This window comes from Furipterus horrens, unplaced genomic scaffold (genome assembly GCF_987537825.1).
Source record: "Furipterus horrens unplaced genomic scaffold, mFurHor1.1.pri manual_scaffold_1, whole genome shotgun sequence".
NCBI lineage: Eukaryota > Metazoa > Chordata > Mammalia > Chiroptera > Furipteridae > Furipterus > Furipterus horrens.
In genome coordinates this window covers 62115137-62138422 of record NW_028327171.1, presented here as the reverse complement: position 1 = coordinate 62138422, position 23286 = coordinate 62115137, and the positions used below count along the sequence as shown (strand labels likewise).

Here is a 23286-nt window from a genome sequence, read left to right as displayed (position 1 = left end):
TAGTAGTTTTTTAGTGAATTCCTTAGGATTTTCAAAGTACAAAATTATGTTCTTGAGCCTCCAGTACAATATTGACTAGAAGTGGCAGCAGTGGCTATCTTAGGAGGATATCTTAAGTGAATGATCTTATGAGAAAGGCATTTAGTCTTTCACCATTGAGTATGATGATATTAGCTGTGGGTTTTTAGTAGATGCCTTTTCTCTCAGGTAGAGATTTTGGTTTGCTAATATTTTGTTGAGGATTTCTGCATCTACACTTATAAGAGGGAGGGAGAAGAGTTAATACATTTTATTACTAACAGCAAATGGAATATATATATTTAATTACATAAATTTAAATTGACAGATATTTTTAAAAATCAAGAGGTTCCACTCAATAGTAAGTTATCCAGTCTTGTCCATAACTGATCCAATCTAAGTACCACAGAACAAAAAGGATCACAGGAAAGCCTGTTGCTGTGATTACACTTAGTTCATTAGCATAACTTTCCTGTTTCCATACTTTAACTATAGTGCCTTGCTAAAACTTCACTTTATCATCAGAAACCTCTATCCAGATTATGGATCCCCTTTTTAAAGTTGAAATAATATCCAAAAACATGTGAACTTAGAAAATTCTAGTTTTCTTAAACCTTTGCCGAAGTCTTTCTGCTTCATGAAATCCTGGATATCTGGATTGGACTTCCAACAATCAAACTCCACTTCATCTCCTCCCAAATGAGTGAACTGATCTGGAAATACTAAGCTAATTCCCTTGAAAAATTTAGACAGGAAGCTATAAATTCTATTCAAAATAGCGTTTATACATCCAAAAGTCCCAGACTGATGTTCATTGTAACATAAAGTCAGGAGATCTTTCTGACCTTTCCCCCAAGACTGTATATCCACGGCTATCAAATTCTGGTATGACTTGAATCCCCCATCATTGGGAATATTCAGTCACATTATAGACTTTATCTGGTGTACAAAAACATGAGACAAAGAATAACTTCCTTTAGTACTTAACTCTGGAAGAATGATGCTCTGATAAGGATCTTGGTGAAGTTTTTATTTCTTGAAATGTGTTTGTCTGGTTTTGGTATCAGGATAATATTGGCTTCAAAGAATAAAATGGCAAAAGTTCCCTTCTTTTATATCCTGGAAGAGGTTATGAAGAACAAATGTTAATTCCTCTTCAAATGTCTGGTAGAATCCACCAGGGAATGGTAATCATTTCATAATATAAACACATATGACATGTTGGACACCATAAACTTACACAATATTATATTTAAATTATATCTTAATAAAACTGGAGGGGGAATTCATCAGTGAAGCCATCTGGGTATAAACTTTGTGGATAGTTTTTTAAATTACAAATTCAGTCTCTTTACTTGATTAGGTCTATTCAAATTTTCTATTTCTTCTTGGCTCATTTAGTTTGTGTCTTTTAAGGAATTTGTCCATTTTATTTAAGTTACCTAACTTATTAGCATACAATGGTTTATAATATTCCTTTATAAAAATTCTTATTTCTGTAAGGTGAGTAATAATTCTCTTCTTACACTTGAGCCTTCTCTCTCTCTCTCTTTTTCTTGATTAATCTAGCAAAAGGTTTTTCAACTTTGTTGTTCTTTTCAAAGAAAGCACTCTTGGGTTTACTCATTTTCTCTGTTTTTCTATTCCCTATTTCTTAATATCTTCTCTGTAGGCACTGGTATCTTTGGCTTGCTTGTCTGAGCAGGAAACCTGTTTCATGAATGAATTGGGGTGAGGGGAATCAGATTCCAATATTCTCAGTGTGCCCAACCCAAGCTAGAACCTCTGTCCCATGAGTAGGAATTGGGTGGAAGATGGGACCCTGTGTTTTTGGCTGCACCCCTCTGGAGTGGAGTTTCTATCACTCTGAGTTGGAGTGGGGGAGGAAGCAGGTTGTTCATGTTCAGATACTACAGACTCTGTTCTTACTGAGTTTTAGTAGGATTTCTTGAATAAAGTTTTCTTCATTTGCTATCTGGTCTAAAGACCATTGGTAAAGAATTGAACTTTTTTAAGTGATTTTACCAATTTCACTGTGGAACCATAAAATGATTGTTAGGGGTTGCTGTTTAATTTTTAAGTTTGATTTTATAACTATGTAACATATTTACATGATTCTAAAATCAAACCTATTAATGCATATTCAGAGAAATTCAGTTTTTATTCCTATCCTTTCTACTCTGTTGCCTCTTTCTATTGATAAGGTTTAAAATATTTTATTGATATAATTAATATGTGATAATCTTCATCCTTTAAAGTATATAATTCAGTGGTTTTAAAAATTATGTTTACAAAGTGTGTAACCATCATAACTATTTTATTTCAAAATATTTTATCTGCCCCAAAAGAAACCCCATACCTATTAATAGCCATTCTCTAACTCCCCTTCTCTCCAGCCCCTGGCAACCATTAGTTTACTTTCTTTCTCTTTGGATTTACCTATTCTGGACTTTTCAATATGTGGCCTTTTGTGACTGACTTCCTTCACTCAGCATAATGTAATCAAGGTTCATTCATTTTGTAGCATGAATCAATACTTCATTCTTTTTTATGGCTGAATAATATTCTATTGTATGGATATAATACAATTTGTTTACTTATCAGTTGATAGACATTTAGATTGTTTCCATTTTTGGCTAAAATGAATAATGCTGCTATGAACATTCACATTCAAGTTTCTGTGTGTCTATATGTGTTTTCTTTTCTCTTTGGTAGATGTCCAGGAGTGGAATTGCTGGGTTAGAGAATACCCTTAAATTTTTTTTTTTATTTTCCATAGATAGATAGATATAGAGATATAGGTAAACACATAGATACAGGTATATAGATATCTTTCTTAGGTAAATGGTAGCATTGCATATGTGTACTTCTCTTCACTTTGCTTTGTTCACTTTGACTGTATTCTGGAAGACAAAATAAAAACTGTATATGCTAGGCAACAGTGCATATCAGTAAATAGATATTTCTTACTTCTTTTACAGTTTCATGATCAGGATGTGCCATAATTCATTCAGCTACCTATTTATGAACATTTGGGTTGTTTTGCATTTTTCTTGCTATTATAAATTGAATCAAAATATGTGGTCATATATTTTTTTCATATTTTTGCACGTGTATTTTTGGGATAAATTCTTAGAAAGGAGATTTCTGGTTCAAAGGATAAATTTAGTTAGGTATCATTGAGTTCCTTTTCATTAAGGTTGCTGTGTTTCATATTCCCAGTCAGTATCCCTATGTGGATACTTTTTATAATGTTCTATATATGATTGAAAATAATAATGTGTATTTTCTAGTTTTTGGTCCAGTTATGTGTTTTTAGTTTGATAAAATTTTTAATTATATTTTCAAAATCTAGATTTTAATAGTTTTTAATTTATAGATAGAAATTTATGGGTTTGTAAATTTCTTCTAATATTTTATTTTTATACATTTTTCTTTTTAAATACTTTGAGGCTAACTAGGCATATTTAAATTATACCTTTTTCATAGTTTCTTTTTCCATTATGTAGTATCTATCCCATTCTTTAATAATAACTTTTGATTTTATCTATACTTCATGTTAAACATATATATAGTCACCTTTCTTGTGGATTCTGTTTGTGTAGTATGTTTTCTATGCCTTTGTGTTCAGCCTTTCTATGTCATTATGTTTAAGTATCCACTTTAACTAACATATACCTGAATATTTGATATATTTTAATGTAGTTTAAAAAAAAACTATTTCATTTACATATAATTAGTAATACTTTTGGAATTATTTCTACTATCATATTTATCATTTTCTGTTTACTATGTGTTTTTACTTTAATTATTTTTATTTATTTTTAAAATATTTTATTTATTTATTCTTAGAAAGAGGGAAAGGGAGGGAGATAGAGAGGAAGAGAAACAAAGATGTGCGAGAGAGACATCTGTCACCTCGTGCACATCCCCAATCGGGCAACTGGCTGGCAACCCAGGCATGTGCCCTGACTGGGAATCAAACTGGCAGCCTTTCACTTTGAGGGATGATGCCAAACCCACTGAGCCATGCCAGTGTGGACGACTTTTGTTATTTTAAAAATTGTCCTGTTTTGCTTATTTTTAACCTTTACTCCTGATTTCCATTGGATTGATTGAGATTTAGTATTTCTGGTTTTCTTATGGGTAAAATTTATGTCAGCAGCGCTGACACATATTATTCTAATTTTTACCTGTGACTCTTTTATGTCAGAAATTAGAGACCATCTTTTCATTAAGTTGTAGTTCCTCCCTTTCCTCCCAACTCAGGAATGATTTGAGAAAGGCATATTTTGTAGAAGTTAATATGAAATTATTTTAATTTCTAAATTATAATTTAAGTGTACATAAAGCACACAGAATTGTTATATTAATCTTTTGTACTGTAAAAATATTCTCTAAATACTTACCATCAAAAGATAGACTCTTTACAATATCCTTATTGCTAGAAAATGCACGCTAAAATATTTAGGGGATAAAGACTCATGATATGTTAGCTTATCTGCAAATGGTTCAGGAAAATTATTATAGACAGAAAGAAAGAGAATGATGAAAGTGAGTGGTATAAAATGTTAATGATAGGTATATCAGGATAAAAAGTATATGACTCTTTTGGTACTATTTTTTCCTTTTAAATATTTTATTGTTTATGCTATTACAGTTGTCCCAATTTTTCCTTTTATTTCTTTTTGTTATTATTGTTCATGCTATCAAAAATGTCCCCTTTCACCCCCCTCCACCCAGCCTGCCTCCCAGGTACTATTTTTATATTTGCAACATTTTATAACTTTGAAATTATTTGCAAAGGGAAAGTTTAAAAACACCATATTTAGAAGAAAAAAATTAAAACAAAGGTTTTTTTTGTTTTTGAAATTTTTCATTCACATTAAAATTAATACCTTAGTATTTTTGATGATGATTAGGTGCCACCAAGTGTTCAATTTCTGCAACTACTATCAATCCCAACCTCTCAAAACTATTTATAAACGGTTTTTGTTGATTTCTTTATGGTGGCAACACATGATTATGAAAACTATGTATGTGATCACAAATAGTAGAAAAATACTCCACAAGATACTACAATATTTTTAAAGTGATGCATTGTGATATGAAATGCAGATTTCTGTCTCCCTTCTATTTTACCAAATATGAAGAGAACATCAAAGTAGCTAGAGCATAAAGACTTATCAGTGCACAGACTAGTTAAACGTAGGAATTTACACATAATCCATGATAATTGCAAGGCATAGAATTTAATCAAAACACTCATATACATCAGATGAAGTGGTCACAGGAGGAAAACTAGTAACACTTTATCTTTCCTAACAGAAGAAATTGTGAGGTTTTTGTTTGTTTGTTTTTTAAAGTAAATTCCATTACAGAAAAAGTGGATTTAACATCTGACTTAAGATAAATTAATATCATAAGTTTTGAAAGAAATATAATATGTTAAAACAAACATTGAAAACAATTTGTTCAACAAAGTTTACTCATGATGTTTTACTCTTCTTCATGGATTGTGGCTGTAATCCAAATTGTTCAACAATACTTAGAAAAATCAAAATGTAGAATGTTGAGTTCAATTAAAATCTCATCAATGTCTTCATCCTCATCTCCATCAAAATGAATTTTGGCATCATCCTTGGGAACTATTGTAACCTGCCTTTGACTGTACCTTGTTTTGGAAGCTAAAGTTTTGCTCAGATGTCCAGGCTTATTAGCACTGTAATGAAAAATCATGTAACTTTGCTATGCAATAGTCTTGCAAGCCCACCAATATGATGCCTGAAGTTCTTATTCAAACATTCCTTCCCCCTCAATTTCTCCTGATCATCAAAACACATTGTTTCTAATTGTTCATTTCCCAACATTTGCTTAGCTGGGCCTAGTGGTCCATTCTTGAATACTAGTTCCCTTATTTTAGATTCATTCTCATTCTTACCTCTGCACTTGTTTTTTACTTTTATTCTTGGGTATGGCTGCAGTGGAGATCTAGGGTTCTCTTCCCCTTTCTGGTTTCTGGGGCACAGCAGTCATGGGAGGCTGGGTGCCATGTGTGAAACATTGACTGAGATTTCTTTGTTTCCCTTTTCCCATCTCTGTGTGTTTTGTAGTTATACATCTCATTTCTATTCTCTCAATGAACACCTTTATTTTTTTATTGTACTTTTTCCATTACCATTTAGTCTCCTTATACTCCTCTCTCCCCTCCCCTGCAGTCGCTACATTATTGTCCATGTTCATGAGCCCTTTTCCCTTTTTGCTCAATCCCTCCACCCTCACACCCGGCCCCCAAGCTTAGCTGTCATCCTGCTTTCTATCTGTGAGTCTTCCTCTATTTTGCTTGTTAGTTCAGTTTGTTCATTAGATTCAACATAAGAATGAAATCATATTATATTTGTCTTTCTCTGACTGGCTTATTTTACTTAGCATAATATACTCCAGGTCCATCCATACTATCGCAAAGTGTAAAATTTTCTTTTTTATAACCAAGTAGTATTCCATTGTGGAAATGTCCCATAGTTGTTTTATCCACTCATCTACTGATGGATACCTGGGTTGCTTCCATACCTTGGCAATTGTAAACAATGCTGCAATGAACACAGGGGTGCTTATGTCTTTTTGAATTAATGTTTTGGGTTCCTTTGAATATATTCCCAGAAGTGGGATTGCTGAGTCAAAAGGCAGGTCCAAATTTAAATTTTTGATGTATCTCCATATTGTTTTCCACAGTGGCTGCCCAGTCTGCATTCCCACCAACAGTGCAAAAGAGTTCCCCTTTCTCCACATTTTTGCCAGCACTTGTTTATTGATTTATTGATGATAGCTATTCTGACAGGTGTAAAATGATATCTCATTGTGGTTTTAATTTGCATTTCTCTGATGATTAGTGACATTGAGCATCAATTCATATGTTTATTGGCCTCTGTATGTCCTCTTTAGAGAAGTGTCCATTCAAGTCCTTTGTCCATTTTTTAATTGGGTTGTTTGTTTGTTTGTTTGTTTGTTTGTTTTTGGTGTTGAGGCTTGTAAGTTCTTTATAAATTTTGGATATTAACCCCTTATCAGATATATCAGTGGATATTTTCTCCCATTCTGTGGGTTCTCTTTTTGTTTTGTTGATTTCCTTTCCTGTGAAAAAACATTTTATTTTGATGTAGTCCCATTTATTTTTTCTTTTGTTTCCCTTGCCTGGGGAAATAAATCTGATGAAATATTGCTATGAGCAATGTCTGCGATTTTGCTGTCTTTGTTTTCTTCTATGATTTTTATGGTTTCAGGTCTAACATTTAAGACCTTAATCCATTTTGAATTTATTCTTGTGTATGGTGTAAGAATGTGGTCTAAGTCTCATTTTTCTGCATGTATTTGTCCAGTTTTCCCAACACCATTTATTGAATAAACTATCTTTAGCCCATTGTATATGCTTCCTTCCTCTGTCAAATATTAATTGACTATAAAGGTGTGGGTTTATTTATGGGCTCTTTATTATATTCCATTGATCTATGTGTCTGTTTTTATGCCAGTACCATGCTGTTTTGATTACAATGGCCATAAGGCCATTATATTATAAACTGTTATTATAGTTTGATATTAGATAGCATGATTCCTCCAACTTGTTCTTCTTTCTCAGGATTGCTATTGCTATGCAGTGCCTTTTGTGGTTCCATATAAATCTTTAAAATATTTGTTCTAGTTCTGTGAAATATGTCATCGGAATCTTGATAGGATTCAAGTGTCTTATAATTTGTATCTTCTTCAGTCTTAAATTTTTCTGAGTACAGTTCTTTTACATCCCTGGTTAGGTTTATTCCAAGGTATTTTATTCTTTTTGAAGCAATTGAGAATGGGATTGTTTTCTTAATTTCCCTTTCTGTTAGTTCATTATTGGCATATAAAAATGCATCTAATTTCTGGGTATTAATTTTGCATCCTATTGCTTTGCTGAATTCATTTATCAGTTTTAGTGGTTTTTTTTGGTAGAATCTTTGGGGTTCTCTATGTACAGTATCATGTCATCTTCATATAATGAAAGATTTACTTCTTCCTTTCCAATTTGGATGCCTTTTATCTTTTCTTCTTGTCTGACTGCAGTGGCTAGGACTTCCAGTACTATTCAGCAAACACTTTTAAAGTGAAGTCTAAAATTAATCTTTACTTCTACCTTCTTGAACAAAGACCTTAATATGCTTTCATTTTAATCATCTCCCTCTTCCATATTTTATGTTTAATGTTGTGTAGATTTGTACAAATGATCTATTATTGATTTTTTTTTTAAATGAGGATGTGCTGTTTTTATATTGCCCCATGTTTACCAACTTTCCACCATGCCTTATTACATCTCATTCCTTCTGGGTTCCATTTTCTTCTTCCTGAAATACATCCTTTAGTCCTGTACTTCTTTCTGTAACTAACAGTGAGTGATAAATTCTTCCTTTTTGTTTGTATGAAAATGTTTTCATTTTGTCTCTTTTTAAAAAATAAGTTGAGTAGTGATAATCAGATTGACAATTGTATTTTCTCAGCAATAAGAAAATGTTATTCTGTCATCTTCTGGCCTCTCTATTATTGCTGTTACAAAGTCATCTATCATCTATCAGTTTATTGTCCTTTCTTTGTGAGTCACATGTATTTTCTCTCATGGTTCTTAAGTGTTAAAAGACGTTCTCTTTGTTTTTGGTGTTTTTCAGTTTTTCTAAGGTATCTGGAGCCGTGAGTCTATTTTTACTTTTTCTTATTTCCAGATCACAGGGATCCTTGAATCTGGGGATTTATGTCTTTTACCAAAACTGGAAAATTTTTACTTTATATCTCTTTAAATTTTTCTCTCTTCATTCTTTCCTCCCAGAATTTTTATTCCAAGTATTTTAACCTTCTCACTCCATCTTCTACAGCTCCTAATCTCTTAGTCATAATGCCTTCTCTTTATCTCTCTGTGGTATTTTGGATAATTTGTGCTATCTATCTTATAGTCGGATAATCATCTCTTTAGTTTTTTTAAATAGTATTTTACTAATTCATAATGCTTCCAAAATTTTTTTTAATAACTTTTCACTTTTGAATTTTTATTTAATTCCTTTTCAAAAATTGTCCTCAAATTTGCCTTTTAAAAATAAGGCTTGTTATTTTCTTTGGTTTTGTTTATTTAAATGTATTTTATATAACTTTACTTTTATAGACCACATCAGATGAGTGAAATAATTCCTTAGTGTGAACTTTTTTATTTTATTTATTTATTTGTTTAAATGTTTTTAATTTATTGATTTGAGACAGAAAAAGAGAGAGAAACATTGATTTGTTGTTCCACTTATTTGTGCACTCATTTGTTGATTCTTGTATGTGCCATGACCAGGGATCAAGCCTTGGCATATGGGGATGATGCTCTAACCAACTGAGTTACTTGGCCAGGGCTTAAGTAATTTTAAAGATAATTATTCTTTAGTTTGTCCTTTTAATGATCTTAAGTTCTGATACTTGAGAGTATTCACTGACTCTCACTAATGGTGGAATATTTCCTCATGCTTTAACCATTTTTTACAATAACCTCATTTTTAGTGAGAGCTATATTTTCAGTAAAAACTGTCAGTGGCCTGAGTTGTAGAAATATTTTTTTTCCATAGAAGAGCATCGGATTTTTTAAAGAGCTGGGAAATAGTGAAACCAGAAAAGTTGGTGTTCATGCTACCTGTCACTGTCAAAACCAATAAATAGAGACAAGGATTGAATCTTTATGGATGCTTTATTGAGATGTCAGTGATCTGAGAAGACAGCAGGTTTATACCCTCAAAAACTGTCTTAACATCTCATCCCAAACTGACCTTTTTATAAGGAGAAGAAAAGGTAGGTAAGGGGTTTTGGAAAAAGGTTAATCAGATAAGAGGTGCAGTTCTGGGGGAGGAATTTCCTAGTACATCTTTATCTGTTGGTCAACAATTCAGGTATCATCTCCACTGATTTCAGACCCCATGGGGCACAAAGGTTGAATTGCTTATTGACCTCATGGAGTCATGTATTCTAGTTCCTGGAATAACAGTTTTCACACATGCATTGATCACTTAAGCCTATCAACTATAATTATAACTCAAATCTTTAACACTTGAGTTTCCCTATCAATGTCACTAATGTCACAGTATTTTATGTTAATTTTTCACTAGGAAGAGGAGGTGGATCATAAAATTCTTACACCAGAACTGAGTGAGCTAATAAGCTCAGGGTTTAAAAATTCTTAAAAAAAAAAAAAAAACAGAAACAAAAAACTCCCTGTTTTCTACTAGAGTCCTGAACAGAGATAGACAAGCTTCATTGACATATTCTTGACTTGGTGGACACATTTCATTCTGATCCACTCTTTCACTGAGGGTATAGACCTTCAAAAGGCTTGATTTATTCATCTCCACCTTTCTAACTCTTGTGGAACTAAGACCCTTTATCTATTCTAGGATAGCCACAGTGTTATCTCCTATGCTTACCATCTTGATTTTCCATTCCTTCTTTCCTCTGGCATATGGAGATTTTCTTTTATGACTTATAAGTTTAGCTACTCACTTAAGGGATTATTGTTATATTTTATTTAGCAATTCTTTAAATAGAAGGATAGGTTTTTCTAGTTCTCTTAATAGAATTGAGAGTCCTGATCTTGTTAAAAGATGATTTTCAATCAAGGCTAAAATCATAACTCTCATATAGATATAACATGAACATGTGTTAGAAATTTATTTAGTTCATTATCAATAAAAGAACCTATAAAATGTTAACCAATTCAAAGGAAAAGTCAAATAAGTACACAGTTTTATTAGCTAAAGGAATGCTGAAATAAATTACAAATGAATATGGAATTTGCTTTCTTTCCCAGGGGGAGGTGGAAAGTAAACTGAACAGCTATTTGACAGAATATGTGTATATTTGCATGTCTACAGACAAGATTTACTTTGCATTGCTATCAATTATCATAATCTACAGAGCTGTGAAATAGTCAAATAGCAGTGAAAAGTTAGAATCAGAAAATCTGAAAGGCTGGGATTGATAGAAGAATTCAAGAGTTAAAAAACTTTAGCCTTAGTTGATAGGCTTAAGTGACTAATGTCTGTGGAAAGCTGTTATTGCAGGAACTGGAATGCATGACCATGTGACTCTAGGAGGATGACAAACAATTCAGCTTTTGTACCCCAGCGGGTCTGCAAATGATGGAGATGGTATCTGAGCCACTGTGTTTCAGGGAGGGAATGTGGTGATGCAAGTAAAGAGTTGTTGATCAACAGATAAAGAAGTATTAAGAAAATCACCACCAGACTGCAACTCTTATCCAATCAAGCTTTTTTCAAACCTCTTACATACCCTTCTATCCAATCAACCTTTTTCAAAACCCCTTACCTACCCTTCTCCTTATAAAAAGGACAGCTTGAAAAGAGGTGTTACGACAGTTTTTTAGGGTCTATAACCCTCCGTCTTCTCAGATCACCGGCCATCTGAATAAAGCACCCAAAATAATTCAATCCTTGTCTCTATTTATTTGTTCTGGTAGTGACAGGCAGCACGAACTCCTACTTTTCTGGTTTCAGGCTCTAAATAGTGCTTAGTTTTCTGTTGGAAACTCCCAATAATTTTTTCTGCTCTTTCCAAATGTTCTTATTATTGACAGAGTCTCTTTGAACTTTTAATCAGAGTCTTCTGACCATTCTTGTGAACTAAATGTTTGTGCTCCCCACCCCAAATCATATTTTGAAATTCTAACCCCCTAAATGATGGTATTAAGAAGTGGGGCCTTTTGGACAGATTAGGGCCATGTGGACGAAGTACTCATGAATGGAATAAGGATGATTATAAAAGAGGCTCCAGAGAGCTTCCTTGCCTCTTCCACTACATAAAGACACAACCAGAATGTGGCCATCTGTAAACTAGAAAGTGGAATCTCACCAGACACCAAATCTGTCAGCATCTCTATCTTGGACTACCCAGACTCCAGAAACCTGGGAAATAAATGTTTGTTTAATCCACCCTGTCGGTGGTATTTCTATTGTAACAGTCTAAACAATGACATCTCTTCTCAACTTGGCTCTCACTTTTAGGTTTCTGTGTTCCCCTTTTCATTATCCAATTTTAGCAAGAATCCTAAGTTAGAATTCCCCAACCTTGATATCTGATTGGGTTCCTTATCCTCCACAACCCCCCAGATGATGTGTGATAACTGACCTGTCTTTAGCAAGAATCCTGTAAGGTCAACTTAGCAGGATGTTTATTCTTAGTAGTTTTCCATTCATGGACACCCCACTCTGCTCCTTGGCTATAAATTTCCACTTTTCCTTGTTGTATGTGGAGTTGAACTCAATCTCTCTCACTGTAAAACATCATTGCAGTGGTCCCTACATCTACATAAATGGTCTTGAATAAAGTGTGCTTTACTGTTCTTTAATGAATATCATGAACAATTCTTTTAACACAACCTTGGATTTTATAGTAATTTTTCAGAGAAAACTTTACCTTTGTAATGATTTTATCTACATAATGGGAAAAAACAGCATTTTGTCCTCTATCTTGTGTTCAGTTGATGGAGTCGAATTGGGGGTGAGAATTGGGGATAAAGAAAAGGAACTACTTTAATATCATTTCCCTCATTTTCTCTTGAAATTTCTGAAAAATATAAGGGCCCTTGAAACTTCAGATTCTTTATGGAAGAATGGGTGATAGGTAGCAGGGGGCAGTGTTGATTTACAGAATATGCACAGGGTATAAATACTTTATGTTGTAGAGACAGAAAATCCATTTTTCATCAATCTACTGCAAACCATTCCATATGAAGCATATTTTGAAAACCACTTCAGGAATTTGAAAGATGAAGTTGCATTAAGGACTTTTTCCTTAGATTTTACTTTTCATCATTCTTTTTCTAGGAAGAAGATTAAGCAGAATTTGCTCATGTATTATCATAGGGCTGAAAGCCCTGCCTGCCCCCCAACACTGAGCACTCTAAAGGAGTCAAATGGATGAAACATTATCTTCAGGTGGAATACAAGGCAAGAAGGTTGACCTCTTCTTCCAGCACTAGGCAAAGAGCTGGCTCTACATATTACTGGTTTTATATCTTTGAGGCAACAACAGTGTCATATACAGAGAAGCACTTGACTGAGGCAGTTGCCGTTTTAAGAAGAAGAGATTGAGGGAATGGGGTTAAATGCAGAAGCATTTTGTTTTCTTAAATGTGGGGAGGAATGAAAAATTTACAAGGAAGAAAAGACTGATAAGTTTGCTCTGAGCGCTTGTGTTAAGTACAACACATTACTTGATTCCCTGGCAAAACTTGGAAAGAACTATTGTCAGAATGCAGAGGAAGGTCACTTTCAAAGACGGCAACTGGTAATGTAAACAGTTATAGCCTTCTTGGAAAAAAATCTGAAAATATCTATTAAAATTAATATTACTTTTTTGCCAACCCAATAGAATTCTGAGGGGTAGAATTACTAGGCTGAAGGATATGTGCATATATTAATCAGTTTCATGCAGTTGCTGTAAACTAATAGTTTATACAGTAACATGGAAATCATTAACAAATGAGAAAGGCAGGATATAAAACCATATGTGCACTGATATATCCATACCAAAATGGGAAAGGAATATGGGTAATATTAACTTGTTTTTTTTTAACCATGAGAATGTAATCTGTGTGTTTTAAAAAAAAGTTTATATTTTGATCAATGTATCCATAATAATTGGATAATTTTAAAAAGCAAAAGTAAAGCAAGAGAAAGATATGCATTTGCTTGCCATTGTAGTTACAATTTAGTTGCAACATTTCACATTTTACCCTTATATACAACCTTAAAGTCTAATAAATAATACATATCAAGTTATTTAAGTGATAGTGGGAAATACCTATGGTAAAATAGTTCATGAAATTTTTAAATTGTGTTTTTCTCTCTAAATTTTGAGTCCTTAGGGTTTTGAGACTTCAGGGATTTTTGTAGGATTAAAGGCAAAAGTAACCAGAAGTTGATTGTTCTTCTGGGCTTTTGTAAAAACCCAGAGAAGTGATAAAGTTTGGGGTAGAGGAGGGTGGGGGAGAGGAGATGTAAAGTGGATTCCTTGGGGCTGGAAGTGACAAGGGCACGTGCTGGAGGAGACCCTTTGGAGGAAATTGCCCAACCCCTTGCGAGGTGTGGAGGCTGAGAGTCCCCTGGTCCCATGGTGAGCAAATATCCCGAAGGAGTCATGATAGACCCATCTTTCCATTCCACAGATGTCTCCCAGGAGCTACATAGCTCAGGAAGGGCAAAGGAGATGGCATCTCCCTCCACCCTGAATGGCCTGAGATTCATACACAAAGCAGATAACCCAGGCAGAGAACGTGAATAGAGAGTTCAGGTCAGAGAGTCTGTGTCTAGTGCTTGCAAGCTGAAGCTGGGTGTTTGAAATGTTTGAGCATCTATAGAGCCCTTATTACACAAATAGGTACAGTAATTGGGTACAGCAGTGGTTCTCAGACCTAAGAGTGCACCAGAATCATCTGGCGAGTTCCTTAAAACATGGATTACTGGGTCCTACCCCAGAGTTTCTAATTCCAGTTGGTCTCTGTTGGGGCCTGAGAATTTGCATTTCTAACAAACTCCCAAGTGAGGCTGATGCTACTGGTTCCCAGACAATACATTGGTAATTGGTGAATCTATGTATGTGCTTTTCACATACCTTTTAATTAAACATCTTTTTTGTGTGTGTGTGGTAAATTTGTTGTCATTTTTATTTGATTTATCTGTTTTTAGAGAGAGGGGAAAGGAAAAGGAGAGGGAGAGAAACATCAGTGTGCGGTTGCCTCTCACACGCCCCCAACTGGGGAGCTGGCGTGCAACCTAGTTATGTGCCCTGACTGGGAATCGAACCAGAGACACTTGGTTCGCAGGCCGACACTCAATCACTGAGCCAAGGCTTAATTAAACATCTTAACAGCTGCCACTATTTACTAATGTGGTATGATGTCTTTTACCAAACATTGTTGTTTTCTTGACTTTGACTAGGTTTATTTTTAGACACAAATGGAGCATTTGAAGTTTATTAGATTCATTTCAAAGGCCCACTTGGAGGAAGTTGTTTCAATGCTTTCACTTACTGTATAGAGAACTGTAATTTTTAGATTCCATAATTAAAAGGATCATTTGTGTGACCTCTATTAGTTTATAAATTTTTCATATTTATATCTTGTCTCTTAATGTAAATGTTAAAAAATATGTCTTGTGGCTTTTAGCAGCAGTCCTGTGAGCTAAACAGGAGTACTTTTTCTGATTTACGGTTTCACAGAGCTGGGATTAACTCCATACTGCCTCCAAGTGAGGATGTGTAGGTATAACATCTATGATGTTACAAAGAGGGTGTGTTTGGGAGATAATGAGGGGGAAACCTAAACATGCTGGAGGAATACTTATCATATGACTGTAATGACAGCTCACGTGCACAGGCTTCTCCAGCTTGTCCGCTCCCAACTTCCTTTCCAATAAGCCTTCACTTGGAAAAAGGAGGCTTTAGCCACAGACGAAAAACTTTCTTAGACAAATTCTGACACCTAAATGCCCATATTCTAAAACTGATTGGGGCCCACCACTATTTTCTATATTTCAGGGCATTCTCTGAATCCACAGTGTACCCCAATTCCTACCTAAGGTCTCTCTGAGATCTTTGCTTTTTCTTCCTCACAGCTTTAATGGTGTAGAACAGGGCCCCACGCACATGCCCTGAAGTGGAAAAACAGACAGTGAGTATTCGGCCTTTTGTGCAGGTGGAGGAGAAGAGTGAGTGTGGGGAATGGGGGCATAGCAAGGAGGAAAGAAGTGAGATTCAATGGAGAGGAAATAGAATAGTTTGGCCTCTTCCTCTCTCTAAAACAAATAAATAAATAAAATCTTGTCTTAAAAAAAAGAATTTATATGGTCAGACCATCCTATGTGGTTACTTTTGGTCTCAGTTTGTAGGGCCTGCCACGTAGGCCACCCAGAGCTTCTTAGATTTAGCATGTGGCCCCTTTTTCGTCCACATTTTACATCTTGCAAAACTGAAAATTTATACCTAAACAATAACTTTCCATTCCCACATACCCCAGGCCCTGGCAGTTACTGTTCTACTTTCTGTTTCTGTGAATTTGAAACTTTTAGATACCTTCTATAAGTAGAATAATATAGCATTTGTCTTTTTGTGAATAACCTTTTTTATTTAGCACAGTGTCCTCAAGGTTAATCTATGTTGTGGCATATGTCAGAATATGTCTGAATATTCCTCTTTAAGGCAGAATAATATTATATTATAGGAATATACCACATCTTGTTTACCTATTGAAAGACACTTGGATTGCTTCCACTTTTTGACTTTTTGGATTATTTTTGCTATTAGGAATGTTTTTGTGATTTGAGGATGTATATTTACAAGAAAAGTAAATAGAATGCATTACTTCATGGTATTTGTGTATTTATTCTAAGCAGCCATACAGCCTTAGAAGAAAGTTCTGGTATATTGTGTTAGACTTTGTGAGCCTCTAGATACTTGTCTTACCCTTCTGTAGTCTTCAGTTCTTCTGTGTTTATTGTCTAACTGAATATGAGTCACTTGGCTACTTTGGGACAATTCATTTGAAACATATTAAAGAGGTAGATAGTACCATCAATATAGCCACTTATCAGGGGTACTATTTCTTTCTAGTTGAGATTTTATGTAACACTACGTGTTTGCAAAATGTCATGTGATCAACTGAATCAAGCAAGCATTTTAAAAGTTCTCTGAAAATTTATATTGTAATCAGTACAATGCCCTGCACAGGACAGTGAAATCTCCAGATCTAATAGCTGATAAGGAAAGAGGGTTATTCCTAGTCTTGGGGAAAAGGAGGGGAAGAATGGAAAGGGGTGGAGAATGCCTCCTCAACAGATTTTAGTGAAATTTGGAAAATTTCTCCAGGATTACAAAAAAACAAAAAAGCAGCATTTAGACACATGACTGTGAGTTCCTAATCTACTCTTCAGTTATGTTTAAAGTTCAGTAAATAATACTTTGGCACTTTAAAGCATTTTTAGTGAGCATTCTTTATCATTGCCAAGGGGAGCAAATAAAAATCCAGTATATCAAAAGAATGGCAGCCAGTGCCCAGGCATTTCTGGTTAAACAACCAAGAAAACTAGCTCCAAATTTCTAGGAAGGAATTCAACTCCAGTTTTAGTAGTTCTCCACAGATCTCAGACGTGTTCAATATTGTCACTGTCAGTAACCTAGATTTTAAAGACACTATTTTCTAAGGAATAACTAAACAAAATTCACAGTAGGGCTCAGTGTCTTATTGTGGCTGGGGAAGTGTTGTATTTCAGAACTCAGCAGCCTTGACACCTCTGGCCATTTCATCTTTTCTCTGTCTTATTTTACCTCCTTGTTCTTAACTGCAGTTGGTGCCCTGTACTCACAGGCTATTATTATAATCTTGACATCCAAGCTTCTACTGTAGCTGTGCTTTAAGTGCTTTGCCTAGGACTTTAGTTTCCCATTCACTTGGCTACACTTTGTGTAGCCTGATCCTTACTATGACCTGCTTTTCAATCTAATTGCTCATTCCAGTTAATAGTGTTGCCAGCCTTCTGAGTGGTCCTGCGCAAGATTTTAAGTGGACCTGGTGCCTCCACTGGCTCTTTCCAATGCTAAAAAGCTAAAGAGCAGGAAGCTAAAGAGCAGGGAACCCAAGCATTACTAAAGGCTATTCCCAGTGGTAGGCATTCTCAAACTTTAGCTCACATCAGAATTACCTGATGGCATGTTGAAACAAATTGTTGCCGGCTATGACTCCCAAAATTTCTGATTGAGTAGGTCTGGGCTGGGTTCAGAGAATTTGCATTTCTAACAAATTCCCAGGTGATGTTAATGTTGCTGGTCTGGGGACCACTGTTGGAGAATTAATGCTTGAGGGTAATAATAATATCAGAAAAGAATCACATCTTATATTATTGGCCTCATATACAGGACACTATTCTAAGTGCTTTACTTGTTTTGTCTTTACAATAATTTTTGCTTTTTCTATTTTTAAATGAGGAAACTGAGTCACAGAGAAGTTAACTATCTTTCTCAGAGTCACACTGTAAGTGCTGGTCCTGGGCTATGAACCTTGGTAGTCCGTTTCAGAGCCCACAGTTTTAAATTAACCTCTATAATATCAAGTAATGTATCTGATAGTTTGAAATTAGTATATTTTTTATACACTCATGTATGAACCTATTAAAAACTTAGAGACATTTAAGAAAAAAACAATCATTATTAATAATAATCCTATCAGTACCTTTTCCACCAATTTTGTTTATTTTTTAATATACTATCCCCCATTATGGACCAGAATAATGAAGAAATATCATGAAATTTTTAATGGAAAATGTTAAAGACAATTTACCTTTCAAAATGAAGAGAATTCTTGCATATTTTTTTCCTTTTCTGCCTCCCCTTCTTTCTAATTCCCCATCAATCTTAAATCATAGTGGTATTTCTTTCATGTACTTTGATCACCTGTGAAAATGTAGTTTATTACCTTTCTTCTCCTAAAGAACAGCCCTTTGTCCGTCCATCTGTCTGTCTGTCTCTCCCCGCCTCCACTGATATTTTAATTTGGCTCTTAGAGCAAAAAATGTCTTAAACCAATAGTACTGCATTTCATCAAATCTAAGATGCCACTGGCTTAGGAAGGACCATTATTTTATTTTATGTATAGGTATAACTTGTTTTATTATGCTTCACTTTATTGAGCTTCACAGATGTTGCTTTTTTTTTTTTTTTTCAAATTAAAGGTAAGACTCTCCACCCATAAAAAGATTATGACTTGCTTCATTGTGGTGGTCTGGAACTGAAACTGCAATATCTTCAAGGTATGCCTGTATCACTAAGAACAAAAAAGAGTGCTGCCAATTAAACTATGATACAGTGCCTCAGCTAAAGTCCTTTGGCAATAATTGGTCAGACTAATCTCTCATTACTTTGAGAATTTTTCTATTCTAAGGGAGGGATTTGGCAACATCACCAAGTTCATTCAGGTACATTTCTTGGAATGTGATATGCCAGTGCTTCTCAAACTTGGCTGAGCACATGTATCACTTGGGAATCTTGTGAAAATGAAGATTCTGATTCAGTAGGCCTAGAGTGGGGCTAAAATTCTGCATTTTTTTCTTTTTTTTTTTCCTCATGTCAGATGGGTAATGTGCCAAGGTTGTAACAAGGTTTGTGGGAGGCACATGCCACGCAACAGCGTGAAAACCCAATCATCAAACTTATGAACTACAAAAGGATCTGCATTTCTAATAAGCTTCCAGATAATGCTGACGCTCCTGGTTGTACAGCAATTACTGAGTAGAAAGGTGACAGGTAATCTTTTACATATGTCTCTTTAACTAAATGTGATCCCTCTTCATGTGCTCATGTGTATACCTTCCTTTCTTTAGGTATTCTAAAGCACTTGATTGCTTTGCAAAAACCAACCAACCAACCAACCAAACAAACAAACAAACAAAACCCCCCAAACAAAAATATAGAGTTGTAGTAATTCCTCCAACAACAAATATTTGCTTTACAAATACCAAACTTAAGTCTCACACCTTCACCACTAGGCCTTTCTTTGGATACAATGACTTTTTTGCTTCAATGTTGAATCATAGTGTAAGCATTTTGAAGACATTTTAAAGGGCAGTAAAGCTTACATATTCAATAGGATAATGCAGACAACTCCACAGAAGAGAAGACAATATGGATAGCCATGACCAAGTTCATGAATGCATAGGCAATGACAACTGTGTCACAGCAGCTGCCTGGAAAACAGTGAACACAGGACACAGTCAGTTTGTATGACTCATTCTAATTTCTCTGCAATATTAAAATATGAAAATATATATAAAGTGTAACTATGATATATTAAAAGAATAATAGCAATAGGTGGGCAAGGAAAGACATTGAGAATGAAAATATATAAAGTGCCTTATACTTACTTGTTTGTTCATAAGAGGTTTGTTGTTCACTGTAGGTAAGACAGTGTGCCTGAGGAAATAGCAAGCAGAGCCACCGCTCCTGCCCTCATATAAGTTACAGTTTAGTAGGGTCACTGATGTTAAAGAATGCGGTCAGTCCTCATTGTTTGTGGCTTCTGTGTTGCAGACATAAAGCTTTTCCAGTTCCATTAAGGGTTTGTGTTCTGATTTCCAGCCACCAGGTGGAGATCAGACAAAACTAATTAGAGTAGTCCCTCTAGGTCTTTATACACAACAATTCCTTGAGCTGAATCAGGGGCATGGAGAATTATTTTTTTGTCTTATGAGTGAGTCACTGACTTCCTAGGGAATTAAGCCTCATAGGTCAAAGCCACATGCACATTCAAAACAAACACAATTTTTTGAAGACAACCATAATGTGTTCAAATCAGTGAATGACTTTTAAAATTAAAATTGGGAAACGTGGATATTTTAAATATGTTTAACAAAAGTAAATATATCTCCATGCTACATTATTGCCAATTAGAGGATGGGTGAGAGGACGTAGAGAAAAACAGTAGAAAAAAATTGAGGAAGAAAGAAAAGCAGACGCAAACTGGCCTACACAGAGTGAAACACCGGTGAGTGGTAAGACTGAGCCAGAGGATGAGAAAGAAGCGCAGAGAGGGAGCCGAGGCCCACTGTCTGTCTGGGGGTCAGCACCGTTTTGGTCCTTCTTCTTGTCCCTGTGCATCGAGAGTACTGGCTCAGCAGTCCCATAGAGCTCTCTCAAAAGTGACTAACCTCCTCCAAGCATTCTCTTTCTGAACTGAGAGTTTATTCTGCTTTTATTTGCAAACTTCAACGTTTAATTTTAAAATGAAGATTCCTTTTTCCCTCAAACATGAAAAATTTCCCACCCCATGGGAAGAAATCACTTCAGTTTTTAAGGTTCCCTCTTGGTAATTTTGCAAGTGCTTGTCTTGGAGATGAGATATTTAATAATCAGAAACAGTCAGGTAGGCTTGTGTCTATTTTTTTTTTTAAGTTAGAGGTTTTCATTCCATCATATCTGTAAGTTATAATAATTCTAGTGGCCACACAATGCCAATCAAACCTATTGTCTGTGTGTGTGTGTGTGTATGAAAGCCATAGCAGGTCATGTGGCTGCATACCTAATTAGAGCCCTGTGAAGATGTTCTATGATTGGAACAAAGAATTTCCCTTCGGGGAACATTGGGTAACAGGGGACCCAGCTTCCTGCCTCTTGAAGGATCCAAAAGTTTCGGTCACTACAACTCACCACAAAGAGGGGAAATGGCCCTGTGTCTGTACTTCACTTCTCCTTATTTATCAGGAACTGGATGCAATGAAATTAGGAGCCAAATCCCAGTTATGGGCAGAACTTCTCTGTGAGGGTCTTATTGTTCGGTTGAAATGTCTAGCAAACTGTGTGACACAGCTGTCACTGTAACTAGGAAGTAACCAGGGTATTGGAACAAGCCTCATTGTTTCAGAAAAGCCCAACTCAGAGGTACTGTGAATCACTACCTCTCATAATATGTGAAATTACATCAGATGAAAGTTGGTAGTCTTTTGACAAAAATGCAACAGTACTCACATTTCTTCCTATACCATCTGGGGATTTTCAAAACATGGAACAAGAACAACAACAACAAAACTTAACACTGTCTTTTTATTTAACGAGTACCTACTTATTTTAAAAGCTTTAAAACAAGAACAAAATTGCCTCACTGGAAGCAGCTGTGTGAACTTGGGCTACTCATTCAATGTCTCTGGGTGTATGAGTCTCAAAACTGAAGCACACATCCCTGGAGTCTGTGCCAGAATGTTAGAACCTTTACTTACATTTTTTTCCCATCTGAAATGTGAAGAAAAAAAATTAAGTTTTACCAATGTTTCATATTTGAATCAAGAGGATACAGTATATCATTTATAAATGTACAAATTTTGGAAGTGCGTGCTAAAAAAATGTAATACTGTTAATGGCTTATGATTTTAAAAAGTGTGTAGGTTACTGATCTATACCTCTTAAAGATTAGGCTGGACTTGGTGTTTTTTCAAATTACTGGTTGCAACTTATTGGTTGGTTGCACAACCAATTTAGTGGATTTTTAAAGAGTGAAATAAAATATCAGAGTGCATTGCTCACAGTAAGAATTAGGTATTGTTCTGTTAAACTTTTCAGATGAGTATGTGTGAGTACTGGGTGCTGATGTGAAATCTTCCTCCTATTGTAGCTTGTGGTTTAAAAAGAAAAAAGAAAACAACTGGACTAGAGCGGTGGTTCTCCAAGTATCTTCCTCAGATGAGCAGCAGTGGCATGTGGGAATTTATTCGGAAGGCAACTCCTTCCATCCCACCCCAGATTTACTGTATCAAAAGTGCGGTGCAGCCTAGCAATTATGGCTCAGCGAACACTCCCAGTAGTTCTGATAAGTGCTAGAGCTTAAAGTCACTGGCTGAGAACATCCTTAGGACTCATCTGATTACAAAAGTTTAAGAATCTGTTAAGATATTGCTTTAACTAAGACAATGTTTTTCAAACTTACCTGATCATAAGAATCACCTGGGTGATTTAAAAGTACCTTAGAAAAATACAGAATCATAGATAGAGAGCAGGATGGCAGCTATGGGGTGTGGGAGGTTAGGGGGTGAAGGGATCAAGCAAAAAGGAAAAAGGACTCATGGACATGGACAATAGTGTGGTGATTAGATGGTAATGGAAAAAATACAATACAAATTTTTAAAAAATAAATAAAATTATTAAAAAAATAAAATTACCTCAGAGAGCCTAACTAAGCAGGTCTGGGTGGGGGCACAGGGACATGAAATCTTATTTTTGACAAACACCTCTAGTGATTCTTTTGATCAGACAAGTTTGGGAGACACTTTAACCAAGAAATAGGGAGACTGGGGAATCTGTAGAATGTAACTGTTACAGAGCAGAAACAGTGTTATAGAAAAACCAAGTTTAAGGCAGGAAATAAGCAATTCAAACCAGAAATTTAACAGCTAAGAATTATCTAAACATTTGTAAATTGAATGAAATGCCCTTTCTTGCATTTGAGTGATCTGAGCCTGGGAATCCCTTCCAAAAAGCTTGCCCCAGAGTTTTGCACAGCACTTGAGCTCCAGCACACATCAGATGTTCAAGAAGTGCCAACAGAATGAGCCTCACATGCCTACAACATTTCATCCTGGGGCGGGATGGGGTCTTAGTCAGGCAGCTCCCCAACTCAGAGTTTGAGCAGGCATTGGAGTAGGTGTTCTCAAATTCCTTCATAGCTAAATC

General features: G+C 35.3%; 1 non-coding gene and 1 pseudogene across 1 annotated transcript; both read right to left on the bottom strand.

The window, feature by feature from the left end:
* Positions 1-352: 352 nt before the first annotated feature.
* On the bottom strand, positions 353-20724 carry LOC150021215 (beta-hexosaminidase subunit beta pseudogene; annotated as a pseudogene).
* LOC150021216 (small nucleolar RNA U13) lies at positions 19196-19299 on the bottom strand. The gene has a single exon (XR_016513778.1). It is a non-coding gene; the product is annotated as a small nucleolar RNA U13 (small nucleolar RNA).
* Positions 20725-23286: the final 2562 nt, after the last annotated feature.